Raw genomic sequence first — 19,176 nt, forward strand, 5'->3', positions numbered from 1 at the left:
CATTTGTGCTATTTTAACCAATTTTATTGAGTCATAATTTACATATAATAAAATGCACCCATTTTAAATGTACGGTTTAGTATATTTTGACAAATGTATGCACACATGTAACCTCTACAACATTTAAGACATAGAACATTTCCCTCACCCCAAAATTTCCCTCATGTTCCTCTACACACAATCTTGCCAGCCACTGATCTGCTTTTTGTATGTGTTATTCTTCGATTAATGTTTATCTTCTCCACTAGACTAAGCTTAATGAAGAAGCAAGGATTCTATCTGATTTTGTTCAACACTGTATCCCAAGGATTTAGCAGAGTACCTGCTGTATATATAATGTACTCATAAATGAATTTTCTATGGTAATTCATTCTGAAAATAAACATCATTTCTATGATAAACATCAATTCAACTATAAACAGAGACAGAGAAAAATATATTGATTTTAGCAGATGGGCAAGGTCAATGCTTAACCATCACTAATACCCTTTTAAATTTCCCTTTCATATTTGCTTTTCTAGCAATTACTTTTGTGCCTGGCAGCCCTAGGGATTTAATTCCATATTAGCTGATCATACAGTCTCTATGCCTGAAAGAAAAAAAAAAAAAAAAGCCTACAACTCTAAATCTATGTACTGTACTGTTTGGCCCTGCAGACATAATACATACAATTTTGCTTACCAGTTCTTCCATGTGCTTAAGTCTTATCTCCCCAACTAGACATAAAGACATATGGAGTCATCAAGGAATCTGTATTTAACACAGTGCCTAGCAAATTGTCAGACTTTGTGTGTGTTCCAAAATCTCCCATCACCATCATCTGGGGTCAGTAGTTTCAAAACCTAATGAATGCAAAGTCATTTTTGATAGTATAGTGTAAATTGTCAACGTCTAATAAAAATATGAATGGACTCAACTATCATTAATTTTTATCTATACATATAGATGTTAAGATTAAGGATAATGGTAGCAGAGAATATGATTTATGACAGTATGCTAACAATACTACTGAATTTTCTCAACTATATATATAAACTCTGTATTCTAGTTATATATTTAAAAAGGTGATAGCTATAGTCCAAAGGCTACCTTTCCACAGTTTAATACTAGAGATGCTATCTGTTAGACAAAATTCTCATTTTCCTAATCCTAGTGTAAAGTTAGTATCACAAAAGGTAGAGAGGTCATTTTTTCATTTAAAATAAAAAGCAGGGAAGTAGACTTGGCCCAATGGACAGGGCGTCTGCCAGCCACATGGGAGGTCCGCAGTTCAAACCCCGGGCCTCCTTGACCTGTGTGGGGCTGGCCCACACGCAGTGCTGATGCACACAAGGAGTGCCGTGCCACACGGGTGTCCCCCGTGTAGGGGAGCCCAACATGCAAGGAGTGCGCCCCATAAAGAGAGCCGCCCAGCACAAAAGAAAGTGCAGCCTGCCCAGGAATGGTGCCGCACACACAGAGCTGAACAACAAGATGACACACAAAAAGAAACACAGATTCCCGTGCCACTGACAACAACAGAAGCGGACAAAGAAGATGCAGCAAATAGACACAGAGAACAGGCAACGGGGGGGGGGGGGGGGGGGGGGGCAGGGAAGGAAGAGAAAGAAAGAAATCTTTTTTTTTTTTAAAAGAATAGAAGCAGACACAGAAGAACACATAGAGAATGGACACAGAGAGCAGACAACTGGGGGGTGGGAAAGGGGAGAGAAATAAATAATTAATTAATTAAATTTAAAGAACAATTATACGATACAAAGCAAATTTATCCACCTTGTGCTAACAAGTTGTAGTACTTCTACCCACATTTGACAACTGTTTTTAATGAAATCTGCAAGTTGTTTAAGAAGAAATTTAAGTGAACAATGTCTAAAACCCATATATGACAAGTGATTTCTAACACATGAATGAAAAGGACCTTCAACACTTATCTTTGAGCAACTTAACTAAGGCTATTAAGTGATTAAATTAAATCACTGCCTATTTTCTTCATTCAGGTTAAAGAAGAGTAAAATATGGTGATCAAGACATATAAAATGCAATCCGAGAAAAACCAAAACACTAAATTTTGCAATGGGAGGGTGGACTTTAAAATGGCAAGAAATTTATTGAGTAAAAAATATGCAAACTTAACCAATAGTTATTAAGAGGAAAAGAAAATTTAACTATATGGCATTCATGTCCTACTTTCAAAAATACTATTTCTTCTATACAGCCCAATAATGTCTACCCTGAAATAACATTCTGCTCTGATGTCATCTCATAGATGACAAATACTTTGGGCAGCAATTGAAGAAAAAAAGAAAGAAACATATAAGTCAAGTCATATTTCCCTAGGCATTTGCCTCGCAACTCAGGCCAAATGATTGGAGCAGATAACATTAAAAGACATCTCTCTGATGCAGAGTATATAGCTTCACTAATTTATCTGACCAGATAAGTCTCACAATGAAAGTCAGCCAATAAATTTTCATGTAGAAAATTTGGCCAGATAGAATAAATGCAGTACTTGGCATATGGTACAAGCAATCCCTACCTTATGACCAGGGCTACTCTGATCCAAAAATTTGTAAATTGTCTATAATTCTCAATGCATTAGTAACATTTGATTCAAGGTTAGGAATGAATTCACAATACACAACCCAATAATGGCTATATTAATGTACTGTCTTGTTCACTGCTATATCCTTAGCATCTCCTCACCCAGGGACTGGGGTGTATTAGGGGCCTAATAAATGGCTGTTGAATGAATGAAATGCCAGGTACTTATGCTATGAAAATAGTGAAATAAACAGCTAAGAGAGTTAAAAATGTCTAGAGAGCAGAACAGAGAGTGTGGAGGGGCAGAAGGATTCTACCTTTTTTATATGAGACTTTTAGTACTATTTAATTTTAAAAATTATATTAGATAGGTATTATTGCCCCAATTTTCACAGGTAAATTTCTGCTGACACAACTTGTAGTTTTCATTAAAAACACTTGAATTGTCAACTTTGGTTAGGAGTAAACAGCTCCTTGCCAAGATGAGTGAAATGGCTTTGTATTCTGTAATCACTTTTCATTTTAAACATTCCATCTTTTATGTAATTTAACTTTACATCAGGATTGGAAAGTTAACAAGTAAGAAGTATAGGTTTATGCCTAGGGAAAGGGTGCGGGAAAATTTATTTTATATACCTCTACAGTGTTTAAAAAATTTAGAAGCATGAATTATGTATGTCCTTATTTTATTGTAGCTTTAAAAAAAGTCAGTCTTCATTATGGTTTTTATTTTCTCCTGTCTACAAGACTATACTTCATAAAGGCAAGGACCGTATGTAGCTTATTCCCAATTATATCATCTGCATCTAGTAATAGTGCATGCAAGATAGTAAGTGCTCAATAAATATTCGCCAAATAAGTAACTTTTCTGTATTCTTTATGTGCTTTAAGTGAGCATTCACTACTTTAAAATATTTGAAAATACATATTTTTTGTGTATGTGAAGAGAAGGCAGGAAAATATATAATAAGTTCTAAAGATTTCCATAAGAACACAAAGTTAAAAAACCACCAAGTTGGCAGCAGAGTAAGGAGCTCCTACAGTCAGCTCAGCATCTGTTTGGGGGATCCAGGAGACCAGAAGAGCATCCTGCCACATTCTTGAAAGAATGGAAGGAGGAAACTGCCCATCTGCAGAGAAGACTCATAAGTAGAGCACTCCATGCCATGCAGGCAGGTGCCCATCCTCAACTGGAGGCACGAGCCGCCTCAGGAGCTATTCTGCGGCTGGAATTGGAAGCTCCACTTCCCCAAAAAACGGGAGGAAGAGACTACAAGGCACCAACTTCAGCTACTGATGAGCAAATTCAGTGGACTAAAGTATAATCCTAAGAACAGCTGAAGTTTGAACCTGTCCAAGTCAGAAAGAGACCAGTACCTGCCATTTTAACTCCACCCCTGGCACAAGGGGAGGCAGAGGGACGGAAAATCATAGTGCTGGTAGGGACTGGCTTCTTTTCACCCAGATCAGATTGCAGCTCTAGCATAAACCCCAGCCCCACCCCCGGCAGGGAGGAAGCTGGGGGGGCCTGTGCCAGCCTTTCCGGGAAAATACAGGCCACACCACGGAAGCCAGTGATCATCCTACTCTAACACCACAAGCTGCCTCAGGGAACTGTTCTGTGGCTGGAGTTGGAAGTTCCATTTCCCAAAAACAGGGAAGGAAGGGACAGCTGGACACCAACTACAATTACTAATTAGTAAATTTGGCTGACTAAAGTATAATCCTAAGAACAGCTAAAGTTTGAACCTGTCCAAGTCAGAAAGAGGTCAGTAGCTGCCAGTTTTACTCTGCCCCAGCATGAGGGGAACCCGGGCTGACTGAAAAATTACAAGGCTGGTAAGGACCAGCTTCTTTCACCCAGCTCCATCTGCAGCCCTAGCCTAGGCTTCAGCCCCACATCTAGCAGGGAGGAAGCTGGTGAGTCCTGCACCAGCCTCTCCAGGTAACTGCAGGTACATTCAGCAGGCAGACTGAATAATGGGAAGTCCACCGGGTAACTGCGATCATTTTGAACACACATGGCAGAGATTGCTGTCCACATCTGCAGCTCCATCCCCACCCAAGGCAGGGGAGAAAGAGGCTTAAAGCTTCATCATTCTCTATTGGCAACTATAGACTAGACAAGCATGCCTTGGATTATTACATACAGCTGTGGCTCTGTCTCTACCCCTGGCAAAGGACAAAGTTGGGAGAGGCTTCATCGGTCCCTGGGGAAATGAGGGCAGCTTGAGACTCCACAGCTTACAGCACCAACTACATCCTCGGCTCCTAATACACAACCAAGAAGGGAGAAAGGGCAAGAAAGCCCTAAACTAAAGAGAGAAACTGCACCCAGTATAAATACATCTAGTGAGCCCGATGCCAAGATACCAACAAAGAATTACAAAGAATTAGAACATATGGCCCAGTTAAAGGAACAAGATAAGCCTCCAGATGACATACAGGAGTTGAGACAACTAATCACAGATGATCAAACAAATCCCCTTAACAAATTCAATGAGATGGCTAAAGAGATTAAGGATATTAAGAAGATATTGGGGAAGCGGACTTGGCCCAGTGGTTAAGGCATCCATCTACCACATGGGAGGTCCGCAGTTCAAACCCCAGGCCTACTTGACCTGTGTGGAGCTGGCCCATGCGCAGTGCTGATGCACGCAAGGAGTGCCGTGCCACACAGGGTTGTCCCCGCGTACAGGAGCCCCGCGCACAAGAAGTGCACCCCGTAAGGAGAGCCGCCCAGTGTGAAAAAAAGTGCAGCCTGCCTAAGAATGGCGCCGCCCACACAGAGAGCTGACACAACAAGATGATGCAACAAAAAGAAACAAAGATTCCTGTGCCACTGACAACAAAAGCGGACAAAGAAGAAGATGCAGCAAATAGACACAGAGAACAGACAACCAAGGCGGGGGGGGGGGGGGGAGATGGGAAGAAAAATAAATAAAATAAAGAAGATATTGGGGGAGCTGATATAGCTCAAGTGGTTGAGTGCTGGCATACCAATATGAGGTCTTAGGTTCAATCCTGGTCCCATTACCTTAAAAAAAAAAAAAATTGAGAGCATTCTTAGAAAAAATAGATTTCATGGGAATGAAAACTACAATAAATGAAATTAAAAATACACTGGAATCATATAATAGATTTGAGGAGGCAGAAGAAAGGATTAGTGGGCCTGAAGAACTAGCCTCTGAAAGCAAACATACAAAAGAACAGATGAAGAATGGAAAAAATAGAACAAGGTCTCAGGGAATTGAATGGCAGCAAGAGATGTGCAAACATGTGTCATGGGTATCCCAGAAGGAGAAGAGAAGGGAAAAGGGGCAGAAGAAATATTTGAAGAAATAATGGTAGAAAATTTCCCAATCCTCTTGAAGGACATAGATATCCATGTCCAAGAAACACAACATACTCCCATCCAAATAAATCCGAATAGATGAACTCTGAGACACATACTAATCAGAATGTCAAATGCCAGAGACAAAGAGAGAATTCTGAGCAGCAAGAAAAAAGCAATGCATCATATATAAGGGACACCCAAGAAAATTAAGTGCTGATTTCTCATCAGAAACCATGGAGGCAAGAAGACAGTGGTATGATATATTTAAGATATTGCAAGAGAAAAACTTCCATCCAATAATCTTATATCCAGCAAGATTGTCTTTCAAAATGAGGGCAAGTTTAGAATATTCAGATAAATAGTAACTGAGAGAGTTTGGAACCAAGAGACCAGCTTTGCAGGTCATACTAAAGGGTGTACTACAGCCTGAAAAGAAAAAACAGGAGTGAGAGTCCTGGAAGAGAGTCTAGAAAGGAAGATTATATCAGTAAAAGTAACTAAAAGTGGTAAAAATAAAATATGACAAATAAAACCCAAATATTTAGGAAAAAACTTAACCAATGATGTAAAGCACTTATATTCAGAAACTAGAACTCATCACTGAAAGAAATTTTAAAAAGACTTAAATAATAGGAAGAACATTCCATGCTAAAGAATTGGAAGACTAAATATCATTAAGATGTCAGTTCTATTCAAATTGATATATAGATTCAGTGCAATCCTGATAAAAATTCCACCAGCCTTTTTTAAATAAATGGAAAGTACAGTCATCAAATTTATTTGGAAGAGTAAGGGATCCTGAATAGCCAGAAATAGCTTAAAAAGGAAAAGTGAAGTTGGAAGACTATCACTTCCAGACTTTAAATCATATTACCTAGTTACAGTGGTAAAATCAGCATGGTACTGGCATAAAGACAGACACATAGACCAATGAAACCAAATTGATAGTTCAGAAACAGACCCTCACATCTAGGGTCAAATCCTATCCAGGGGAAGCGGACTTGGCTCAATGGATAGAGCCTTCACGTACCACATGGGAAGTCAAGGGTTCAAACCCAGGGCCTCCTGACCCATATGGTGAGCTGGTCCATGCACAGTGCTGATGTGTGCAAGCAGTGCCCTGCCATGCAGAGGTGTCCCCCGTGTAGGGGAGCCCCACACACAAGGAATGTGCCACATAAGGAGAGCTGCCCCGCACAAAAGAAAGTCCAGCCTGCCCAGGAGTGGCGCCATACACACAGAGAGCTGATGCAGCAAGATGATGCAACAGAAAGAGACACAGAATCCCAGTGCCGCTGACACGAATGCAAGTGGACACAGGAGAACACACAGCAAATGGACACAGAGAGCAGACAACTGAAGGGGTGGGGGAAAGGGGAGAGGAATACATAAAAATAAATCTTAAAAAAAAAAACCCTATCCGGCTTGGGCAGAACAGTCCATTCAACAAATGGTGCTGGGAGAACTGGATATCCATAGCCAAAGAAGGAAAGAGGACCCCTTTCTCACACCTTATACAAAACTTAAATCAAAATGGAACAAAAACCTAAATATAAAAGCAAGAGCCATAAACCTTCTAGAAGAAAATGTAGTAAAATATCTTCAAGACTTGGTGGTAGGTGGTGGTTTCTTAAAGGACTTAGATGGACTACTACTGTTTAATGTACATAGAAGTTTTAATTTACTGTAAAAGTGTGAAGTGTATAGAGTTGATGGTAACACATTTTAGTGCGTAGCAGCTGGTTTAAATGGGAATGTGGCTGAGAAGGGTAATCTAGGGATGGAAATGCCAATTGACAGAAAGCTAAAGCATAATCTAGGAACTGAATAGCACAGTAAACCTACAGGTGGATGAGAATTGTGGTTGATGGTACAGATACAAGAGTATCTTTGTGAGCTAGAGCAGATGTACCTCACTATTGCAAGTGGTGGGAATGTGGAGAAGCGTGGAAAAAGTACAAACGGAATGACCTGTGGATTGTGGTTAACAGTAATAATGCAATATTCATGCATTTATGCCAAAGATAAACGGGGTTGATAATGTGGGAGTATAGAAAAAGTATACAAATGTATGCTTTGGACCTGGTAATAATCTGATTAATATTATCTCATAATCTGTAACAAATGTGCCACCACGGTGTGGTGTGTTGATAAGAGGGTTGTTGTATGGGAATTCTGCACATGTGCATGATTGTTTTATAAATTTACAACTTCTGTGGTAAACATATATTTTAAAAATAATAATAGTTCAGAGATTCAGGTCTCCTGAGTTTACATCAACCCCAGCGACAACCACAGATCCAGGAGAAGTGACAGAAGAGGCATGTGTAGAAAGGTCAGATCTGAGTCTAACTCCATCACACTCAGGAAAACAAACTCCAAAGTAGGGCCAACTGACATGGCACTGATCCCCAGAGCCATCTGCCATGACCATAGAACCTGTGGGTTTCTGTAGCCCTCAGGAGAACCAGTACCTGGGATTTTATCTACCATGTGACAGTTAGGCCCTGAGCCTCCGCAGACTTGCAACTCCTACCCTCTGTCTTATTGGACTTACCCTGGCCAGCTAACAAGGAGGTGAAGAAGGTCAACCACCACACCAGGGAGCCAAGAATGCCTACAACTACAAGCAGGAGAACTACATCCATCATCCATATGGAATCTAAGCCCCCTCTCGATATAGAGGTGGAATGGACATAACCATCCCAGGGTCCACAGGACGGAGGAATAGAGTATGGATTAGAGTGGACTTACTGATATTCTACTATGGAACTATTGTGACTAGTAATGGAAGAAATTATAGCACTGATGTGGAGAAAGTGGCCACGGTAGCTGCTGAGGGTAGGGAAAGGGAAGAAGAGATGTGATGTGGGGGCATTTTCAGGACTTGGAGTTGTCCTGGGTGGTACTGCAGGTACCACCTGGGTGATGTTGGACATTGTATGTTCTGCCATGGCCCACTGGGTGGACTTGGGGAGAATATAAACTACAATGTAAACCATTAGCTATGTGGTGCAGCAGTGCTCCAAAATGTATTTGCCAAATGCAATGAATGTCCCACAATGATAAAAGAGGTTTTTGATGTGGGAGGAGTGGGGTGAGGGGGTGAGGGGTATATGGGGACCTCTTATATTTTTTTAATGTAACATTTAAAAAAAGACTTAAAAATAAATAAATTTTTTTAAAAAGCATGATAAAAATAATAATAATAATAAGGTGGGTTGGGGGAAAAATACACCAAATGTAAGGTAAGGACTATAGTTAGTAGTAAGATTTTGACGGTATTCTTTCATAATTTGTAACAAATGTCTCATAAAAATGCAAGGTGTTGGTGGTGTGTTGATGTATGGGACCCCTGTATGATGTGAGGCATGTTTGCTTTGTTAAGGTCACAACTTTTACTATACACTTACTGTTTATGTATGTTCATGTGTAAATGATATGAAAATAATAATAGGGTGGGTTGGGGGGGAAATACACCAAATATAATGTACTGTGGTTAGTAGTAATATTTTGAGGATGCTCTTTAGTCATTAGTTAAAAATGTTTCACAACAATGCAAGGTACTGATGGTAGGATGAGGTATGAGAGGACTGTATGATGTTATGCATGTTTTGTAAGTTCATAACAATTACTACATACATATTGTTTATGTATGAGTGATATACTTCAATAAATGAAAAAAATACACAAAGTTAAATAAATTCCTGGCAGTTAAAGGAATAACTGTCAGCTATCTATAAAACTGGACCACCTGTTCTTAGTTTCCTAGGAATTCAAGATAGATAAGCCACCACAAGTACAACAGAATCGCTAAGATAAATGAGTCCTAAGTTCCAACTTAGGAGACAGAAATTCATCAGCCCTGAGTAATGGCAAAGACATTGAAAACAGCCCTTAGGTGAATCTTTATTATAGGAAACCCCAAAAATTGGTTACTTCTCTATACTTGTTTACCTGTGGAAGAGGTAACATATCTATACTGCAGTCATCCTTTGGGAAACAAAAGGCTTCAAGAGAGAAAAACAAAACACATCTATTATTCTATGTGATAAAAAAAAAAAAATCTAATAAGGCCAAGGGAAACAATACAGTGGTAGTAAATTGGTCTTTACGTATCAAGAGACTGAAATGTATAATTATCCCTTCCACATAGCGGTAATGAGAGGCGTGGCACCTCCGCCATCTGGAAAATCTACATAAAATTATTTGGCCCTCTCTGAGAAGAAGTCTGAATATTTTCTTTTTCTTTTATGGAGCTTATTGTAAAATTTGGGTTAAGTATTTGGTTATAGGTGATATTATACAATACTCTATGTATATTTTATGCATTTTTGAGTTACTAAACTTTCTCTGTGTCATTTGCTGGGCTTCATTTGTCATCCGTCACTTCTGCAAAATTCCAAAAATTTCAAATTTAATTTCTTATGCCGACCTGCGATATAGTGAAACCACAATAGGGAAAGCTGCAGGTACAACTGTACATTCAAAAATCTAATCTTCAGTGATATAGCTTGACAGTTAAGAAAAAACACCCGAAAGATTTCTATTAATCTTTACTACCAAATTAGACACATAAATCATTACAGTAAAATGAAGGGTGGAATCAAGGCATGTTAATATTAAACATTAATTTCTCAACTATTCTCCTAAATTGCACTTCAAATACTAAATCCATTTGTCTGTAAGTTTAGCAGTTATGTAATGATAATACCTTGATAGCTTGGAGTTATGTACCCCAGAAAAACATACACATAAACTTAATTCATTCTTAGGTGTGAACCCATTGTAAACAGGACCTTTAAATGAGGTTGCTTCAGTTAAGGAGTAGCCCAGCTTAATCAAGATGGGTCTTAATCCTATTACTGAAGGTCTTATAGAGAAGGTCACAGAAAAAGAAAAGCGTGGGAGCATACATACATAAGCTCAAAGTCAATGGAATCTGGAAGAGAAGGGAGAAACCAGGAGAGGCACCATATGCATTGCCATATGCCAAGGACCAAGGATTACCAGGAGCCAGCCCCAGAATGCCACAGTCTTCTGGGAGAAAGTGTTACCTTGAAGATGCCTTATTTTTTATTCCCCCCATTCTCAAAACCAGAGCAAATAAATTCCCATTATTTAAGTCAACTTATTGCATGGTATTTGTTCTGGCAGTTAGGAAACTAAAGCACAGAACAAAGAATTTTCTTTTGAAAAGGTTTCAAATGGCTTTGTTGCTTTTCCAGCCTCAATTATGATGAGCAATATGACTCCTATCACATGTCCTTTATGTATAATGATGTTTTTTAACCTCAAATTCAATGACATTTCTGTGAGGTACCTAACAGAAATGTTCCCCTCAACTCTTTTCTCACCCATATTCCTACACCAAGTATCAAGTCCTTTCTCTGTAGAGGTCTAAGCCAGTGAATAGTGAACAAATAGTAAAGGGGGAAAATTACAAGACACAAGTAATGAAATTCCAATATGATAACCACCTAAGATAGAGTCTACAAAGGTCTATATAAACTATACATACAAAGACAAATATATAGCCAAATTTCCTGGTCCAAAGAATAATCATAGAAGCCATCTGGTATAAAATACTTTAAATAATAATTCCTTTATATCATAAAGCATAAAGTCAAACACTCAAAGCATCTACATGAGTGTTTTCAAACTGGGATCTAAAAAAGTTTCTACATTATCTTCTGTGTTTTCATTTCTGATAGCCTATAAAAATTAGTATAACCACACACTGAATCAGCTCAGAACAACCTTAAAACCAAATATTACCAAATTATTTCAGTGTCCATGTTTCTTTTTAAAATCAAGTTGGCACCAAGTACTACGACTTTGTCACAGAAGAGCTTTAACCATGTAAATAATGTATCTGTATGAAGCAAAGGCCAAATGAGTTCATGACGTGTGCTTTACACATGAAGGTTTCCCAATAGTTAGAACAGAGAAAAGTGGTGAGATGACGGAGTCATCATAGTCCACCCAATAGTGAATGCAAGACAAACGTAAAAAGGATCTATCCCCTAATAGCAATGTTTTCATATTGTAAGTAGTGACCAATTTTTAGCAAGGCATTATCAACTCGTCGCATTAAATTAATGCTAATTTATATTTTACTGCTTTAAGTTTTGTTTGTACTTTGAAATTTTCTTTTAGATGTATAATTAAGATTTTAAACCTAAGAAATTTATACCTATCTTTATGTTTGCCAATATTTAACTAACATTTTGATACAGTATTTTCCACACCAGCATTTAGGGTCTGCACGTTTATAAATTTATATTTATAAATTTACTCAAGTTTATAAAACTGATTTTTATACATATATGACATCCAGACAAGCAGCTATAGTTTGTTCTACCTTGTAGATTACAGGATACTCTAAAAGCTAAAGAATGCAACATACTGTTGGCTGAGTTTCCCTCTAATGGTCAATCCCTTGCTTTGCAATCTCTCACATTTAGTTTATACTAAAGCTTACTAGAGTAAATAAAGAATCCAAATTGTTTCCCTCTGTTAATCATATCGTCAAACATCTCCTGAACACCTCTTACAGGCTAAGAGAGGATTAAGAGGCTGAGCAATCTCTATGGCCTTCCTTCAAGGAGTCTCCTAATTTAACTGGGTGTACAGACATAGAAAGATACCATAACCTAACAGACAACAAGTTTCAAATGATTACTGGAAACTCAACTTCCACAGAAGTTGAAAGGAGAGAAGGTACTTTATTTTTCCCCATCTTCAGACTACCCTAATTACCCAATAGAGGAGCAAGAGCAATGGGAAAAGATAGAGATGCTCTGGATGGATTTACACTTAGAATGGAAGGAAGACTGGATCAAATATATGCTGAATAATTTTAATGTGCTAGGCATTATTTGTTAGGGATATTGGGTTTTATACCTACTTTTTAAGATAAGGAAACTGAAGCTAGAAATAACTTACTTACCCCAGCTTATACAGTTAGTAAGAGGGCAGAGCCAGGATTGAATTCTGGTCTGCCTGGCTTTAAAGCTTTTCTACTGTAAACATACTGCTTCTCAGACCATATTCAGAAGCTTGGACCACACCTATTAGGCTCTTTCATAAGACACTATAGGAAATATACTATCAGTAAGATAAATTCTCTATCTTCATGACAACTACAATCTTAAGAGGGAGTTTCACTAGTGTTATAATAGTATATTACTAAAAGAGGTGATTGCATGTAAAGCCCACACAGTTTTCCAGCATATGAGAAGTGCTTTAAAGTCAGAAAGCATTATTATTATTATTACAAAGCTGAATGCTATATGGACTATAAGAAAGTGGAAATTACAGCAAAGGTTAAGTAAGAAAAAGACTCCCTTATATAGTAGTGATAAGAAAAGGTAGGAATGAAGAGGTAATACGTGCACTGGATCTTGAATGATGGGAAAGAATCTGAGAGACAAATTTAAAAGATTGGGAGTGATGAATATTTGGGGAGAGCAGGATGAGTAAAGGCATGGAACCAGGAAGGTTTCTATATGGAACATCAGGTTTATGTAGGAAAAGGTGATGGAAAAGTACCTTGGGGTCAAATCAAAGAGACCCTAAATCCCCCCAAAATTTTACTTCATCCTACAGACAAGTGTAACTCATTAAAGGTATTTTAGCAGAAAAGCAAGAAAATCACAATTACAGATATTTTAAGATCATCAGTTATGGTGAGTGGAGCACCTGATGTACAAGGCTCTGGGTTCAATCCCCAGTACCTCCTTAAAAATATATATTATTAATTCTGGTTGTCACTTACAGGATAAAGAAGAGAATAAATTCAAGATTATTATGGGAAAGGCACCAGAAATAGAGCTGGCAAGAGGTAACAAAAACCTGAACTAGGGTAGTTGTAAAGATAGACAAAGTGAGGGTAGAATGTAGGTGATTCTATAACCAAGAGCCCTCAGCCTGGTATGTTAGAAGTTATTATCTAAAAGTACTCTCATTTAAAACCTCAATAGCTCAGAGAATAGCGTTGCCATTAACAGAAATTGAAATATCACAAGAGATGGGTTTGGGGAGGAAAGACTCCAAGCTGTATATGAGATCAAAAGGATCAAAAGGGCTAAAGCTGCATATTGAAAAAGAGATACAAAGATGAGGAAAAAAATAAGAGAGTCCTCTGCCGAATCCATGAAAATGGTGTGCATTATTAGATGGAAAAGGAGCAAATCACAATTGCAAAGGAAAATGTTAAGTATGAGCATGGGAAGCAAGAGAATGGGTGCACTGTTAACCATTGGAAAAGTAGAATATTTTTCTCTGAAATATGAGAAGCAGAGGAGGAAAATAGAGGTGAAGTCACTAAGAAATGTTGAAGAAGAAGAGATTCCTTTTTTTGTGAAGAAGAGTGCAAACTCTGTAATTAGATACTGGGTACTAACAAAAAAATTTCATTGTGGACTCAGTGGGAAAACAAGAAGTCAATAAGAAGACCTTTAGGTTACACAAAATTAAAATTGTGACAGATACAGGAAGGCTGTTTTGTGACCTTGAACACTGCTAGAAGTGGAGGAAACTAAACAGTGGGTGCTCTGGGGATAAAGACCAGAATTGTACACAGTACAAAATGTCCAGGGATAAGAATTTCTAAGGGGTGATAGCAAATCATTGTTGAAAAAGCAGGCTTATGCTGGGGAATGAGATAAGCAAAACTAGAAAGGTACTAATGGCCAGGGAATTGGAGAAGTAGAGCACAAGACCAAAAAAAAGAAAAGAAAAAATTCAAAAGTAAGGTGGTGGAAGAAAATGAAGGCAAAACAACTGTAGTCAAACAGAAAACAACCCCTACCTCAGAAGGTACCGGGGATTGAATGCAGGACCTTATATGTGGGAGGCAGGAGCTCAACCACTGAGCTACTATAGTCCATACCCAAAGAAAAAACACTTTTTAATTCAATATTCTGGAGGCAGTGCATCTCTTAGTAATGACAAAGCCAAGGCAGCATACTTTAATGGCTAAAGTAGAGATTAAGTTCAATGAAAAACAGACATGTAAATATTGGTCAAGTGTTAGACTGGGAAACAGTAGTAAGTAGTAAAAGATTCCTCACCTATACACTGGAACAAAAATACATATTTTATAAGAGTTTTTGTAAGAAATCCAAATAATAAAAGAAAAGAACATAGCATAATAATGGGTATTTGGGTAGATTTTAAAAGTAGATTTGTTACTTTCAGTGAATTTCCTCTTGCACAACCATTTGGGACAGAGTTCCAGCAATACACACCCCATCGTGTCTAATGATAATATATTGTACATCATAATAATCAGAAGTGAAAAAATAATCTATACACCATCTATTTGTTCATAAATTCCTTCAATTATTTTTCAAATAGGTATTTATTTTATTTTATTCATTCATTTTTTTTTAAAAAATATTACATTAAAAAAATACGAGGTCCCCATTCACCCCCCCCCCACCTCCCCCACCCCCACCACTCCCCCCACAGTAACACTCTCCCCCATCATCATGACACATCCACTGCATCTGGTGAGTACATCTCTGGGCATCGCTGCACCCTATGGTCCACACCATAGCCCACACTCTCCCACGTTCCATCCAGTGGGCCATGGGAGGACATACAATGTCCGGCAATTGTCCCTGCAGCACCACTCAGGACAACTCCAAGTCCCAAAAATGCCTCCACATCTCATCTCTTCCTCCCTTTCCCCGCCCCCAGGAGCCACCATAAGCCACTTTTTCACACCAATGCCACATTTTCTCGATTATTACCACAATAGTTCATGAATAGAATATCATTAAGTCCACTCTAATCCTTACTGTATTTCTCCTTCCTGTGGACCTTGGCTTGGTTGTGTCCATTCCACATCTATGTCAAGAGGGAGCTTAGATTCCACATGGATACTGGATGCAATTCTCCTGCTTTCAGTTGTAAGCACTCTAGCTCAATGGTGTGGTGGTTGACATTCTTCAACTCCATGTTAGCTGAGGGTAAGTCCAGTAAATTAGAGAGTAGGAGCTGAAATCTGTTGAGGCTCAGGGCCTGGCTATCATATTGTCAGTCCAGAGATTCCCCTAGAATATCCCCCTAGATATATCTTAAACCCCAGCACCAAATACAATTCCAGTAAAGTAGCATGAAAGGCTTGTGAAAAGAGATCACATCTGAGTCCAGCTCCATCACGCGGAAACATCAGCTCCAAAGAAGGGCCAACTGACATGGCAGTGAACTCCATCTGCCATGACCATAGAACCTGTGGGTCTCTTTAGCCCTCAAAAGAACCAATACCTGGGGTTGTATCTACTTTATCTGTCTCTGGGACTCTGCTCAGGTGTGCATAAGGGCAATCCGTCTGACAACCTCCAGGCTCTTTTTTAGAGACTCATAGCCATATAAACTCATTTGTCCTTTCCATTTCCCCCTTAATTTAGGTCAAACAGCATTTTTAACTCCTGTTATTAGACGTAGACAGGGATATTCTGCTGGTCCGCGTTGAACCTTTAATTCAAGGTCATTTTCTAGTTATGTCATCAGCTGGTACTTGGTAGTGATCCCTCGGTGCCAGGGAGGCTCATCCCTGTGTGTCATGTCCCACGCTGGGGGGAAGGCAGTGCATTTACATGCTGAGTTTGGCTTTGAGACTGGCCACATTTGAGTAACACAGAAGCTGTCAGGAGGGAAACCTAAGGCACAGTGCTGCTCTAGGCCTTGTTCTTATTTCAGGTGTACAGGCTCACAAGCATAGTCATTAGTATCAGGGGGTCACTGTTGGATCCTCATTCCTTTCTGGTCCTTGCTGTTGTACTTGGGGGACTGCCACTGCTCCCCTAGGGACCACGACAGAGCCCCCACCCCCGGCCAGGAACCCAGTACCCCCCCAGCTGTTGTTTTTAATTGTTTTTTCAAATAGGTATTGAACACTATTTTTTTTTAAAAAGATTTATTTATTTATTTATTTCTCTCCCCTTTTTCCCCACCCCAGTTGTCTGTTCTCTGTGTCTATCTGCTGTGTCTTCTTCTTTGTCTGCTTCTTTTGTTGGCGGCCCGGGAATCTGCATTTCTTTTTGTTGTGTCATCTTGTTGTATCAGCTCTCCATGTGTGCGGCACCATTCCTGGGCAGGCTGCACTTTCTTTCATGCTGGGTGGCTCTCCTTTACAGGGCACACTCCTTGAACGTGGGGGTGCCACACGGGGGACACCCCTGTGTGGCATGGCACTCCTTGCGCGCATCAGCACTGTGCATGAGCCAGCTCCACACGGGTCAAGGAGGCCCGGAGTTTGAATCGCGGACCACTATTTGAATGTCAGGCTCTGGGATTGGGAATGGTAGGAGTAGTTGTTGTATTAGTAATGACAGCTAATATTTATTGAGTTCTTACTATAACTAGTCATTGTTTTAAGTAGTTTGCATTTAACTCATTAAATCGTTGAAACAACCCTATGAAATAGGCATTTTATAGATGAGGACTCTGAAACTTAGAATAAGTTCAATGTCAAGGTTTAAATGTAAGTGGTGGCACTTGGATATAAACCTAGACATTCTGACTTCAAAGTTAAGGTTTTCACCATACTTCACTACCTCCAGGAACAGAATCTTTAATTTCTCCAAATTAACATTTAATTCCATATTTCCAAATGTCTTACCCTCTCCATGCATTAAGTTTAGGAAAAAATATAAAGAACTCTTATATTATACGTATTTTAAAATATCAAAGTTCTGCAGCAACTAAGAAATCTCAAAGTGTCTTTTTCTTATTATTATTCCCAAAGACATTTAAACTCTTCTTGAGGAGCAGATGTAGCTCAGTGGTCAAGTGCCTGCTTCCCATGTCCGAGGTCCCAGGTTCAAGCCCTGGGAACCTCCAAAAAAAATAAACAAACAAACAAACTCTGTTCTTAGCAAAAGTTCATAAATTCCAGAATTGGATTAGCTAGGAACCTGACCTTAAGGAGTTTGCATCCTAAACCTGAAAGGTAGGAGTTATACATACTTGAAAAGAAGAATATGGTGTGGGTTGAGTAAATTGTTCAACCAATAAGGCATTAAAAGGAAAGAGATCAACCTGATTTGGAATGAAATGGGAAGTAGGGAGAAGTCAGTAAGGAAGGCTCCACAGGTCAGTTTGAACTAGGCTTTGAAGAAAAGGGACAGTATGCAAAGGAGGAGTAGAGACAAATGGTATTTCAAAGGAAAAGAACATCATGAACAAGAATACTGATGCCAGAAATGAAAAGACATGTTCAAAGGAAAGCAAGTAAGCAACATGACACTAGTAGGTTTATGTAGGGGTATACGCGCAGAAATGTCTAAAGGAATTGGCTGAGTCTACATGATAGAGAGACTTCAATTCTACTATGTTTATTAAAACATTTCTCTGTTTTCTGGATCACAAATTTCCTGAAATGATGCTATAGACATTTACAAAATTGCCTAAATAAAACAGAAACCTAAAGAAATTATAAAGTTGTTTTTAAAAAATAAACTCATAGAGAAGTTATAGATCTCTTAGTTGAACTCCATATTCATTTCTTCACAGTCCCTTTATAACCACATCCTGAAATAAAGTTTTTAAAGCTCCTCTAGAATATTTTCAAAGGGATGGGGGGCTCACCGTCTTGTAGGACCTGGGATGCCCTACATCATCATGTCTAATCAAGCCAATTTCTAGCACAGGACAAAGATAAGTAGAGAGAAAAGGTTATAAAACATCAGTTTTCTACAGTTCAATCCTCTAAATCAAAATAATCAAAAGAAAATCTATATATCACAAATACAAGCTCTCACAGAGGAAAATAAACAGATAAGTGCCTTCAATATTGTATAGTAGACATTTGTTGTTTTTGTTACCCAGCATCTTCTTTCCCCATTCTAATTTTGCCTCGGAAAATGGGGGAGTAGGGGGAAACCACATACATATCTGCAACATGTTTCTGGTGAACATCCTAGCTCCAGGGGTAGAGCATATGACCCAGGCCTCAAATTGTGATTGATCAGGATTGGGCAAATGACTCAAGCAAAGGTGATCAGCACTAATTCTATCAGTCCTATTAAGGTCCAGTAAGAATAGCCTCTAAGGACTTTGAGCTCCTACAAAGTAAGGATGGAATTGCTGCAACCATCTTGCTACCACAAGGGGAAAGCCTATCTGAAAATAAAGCCAACCCAGAGAAACTGAAACCTAGAAATAGAGATTGGGAATCTGGGTCCTCATAACATCATTTAAATGCCTGCAGCAAACCACACTTAAACCAGAATGTGCTTTAAGCCAGTTCAGATTGAGTTATCTTTCGCTTTCATCCCAAAGAG

The 19,176-nt window shown here is 38.9% G+C and overlaps 1 protein-coding gene across 9 annotated transcripts in view; it reads right to left on the reverse strand.

Annotated features, from left to right (window-relative positions):
• The window catches only part of OSBPL9 (oxysterol binding protein like 9), a 201,250-nt gene that overhangs the window by 74,013 nt on the left and 108,061 nt on the right, over positions 1-19,176 (reverse strand). The gene's annotated exons all lie outside the window — the stretch shown is intronic.

Source organism: Dasypus novemcinctus, chromosome 9 (genome assembly GCF_030445035.2).
Source record: "Dasypus novemcinctus isolate mDasNov1 chromosome 9, mDasNov1.1.hap2, whole genome shotgun sequence".
Lineage (NCBI taxonomy): Eukaryota > Metazoa > Chordata > Mammalia > Cingulata > Dasypodidae > Dasypus > Dasypus novemcinctus.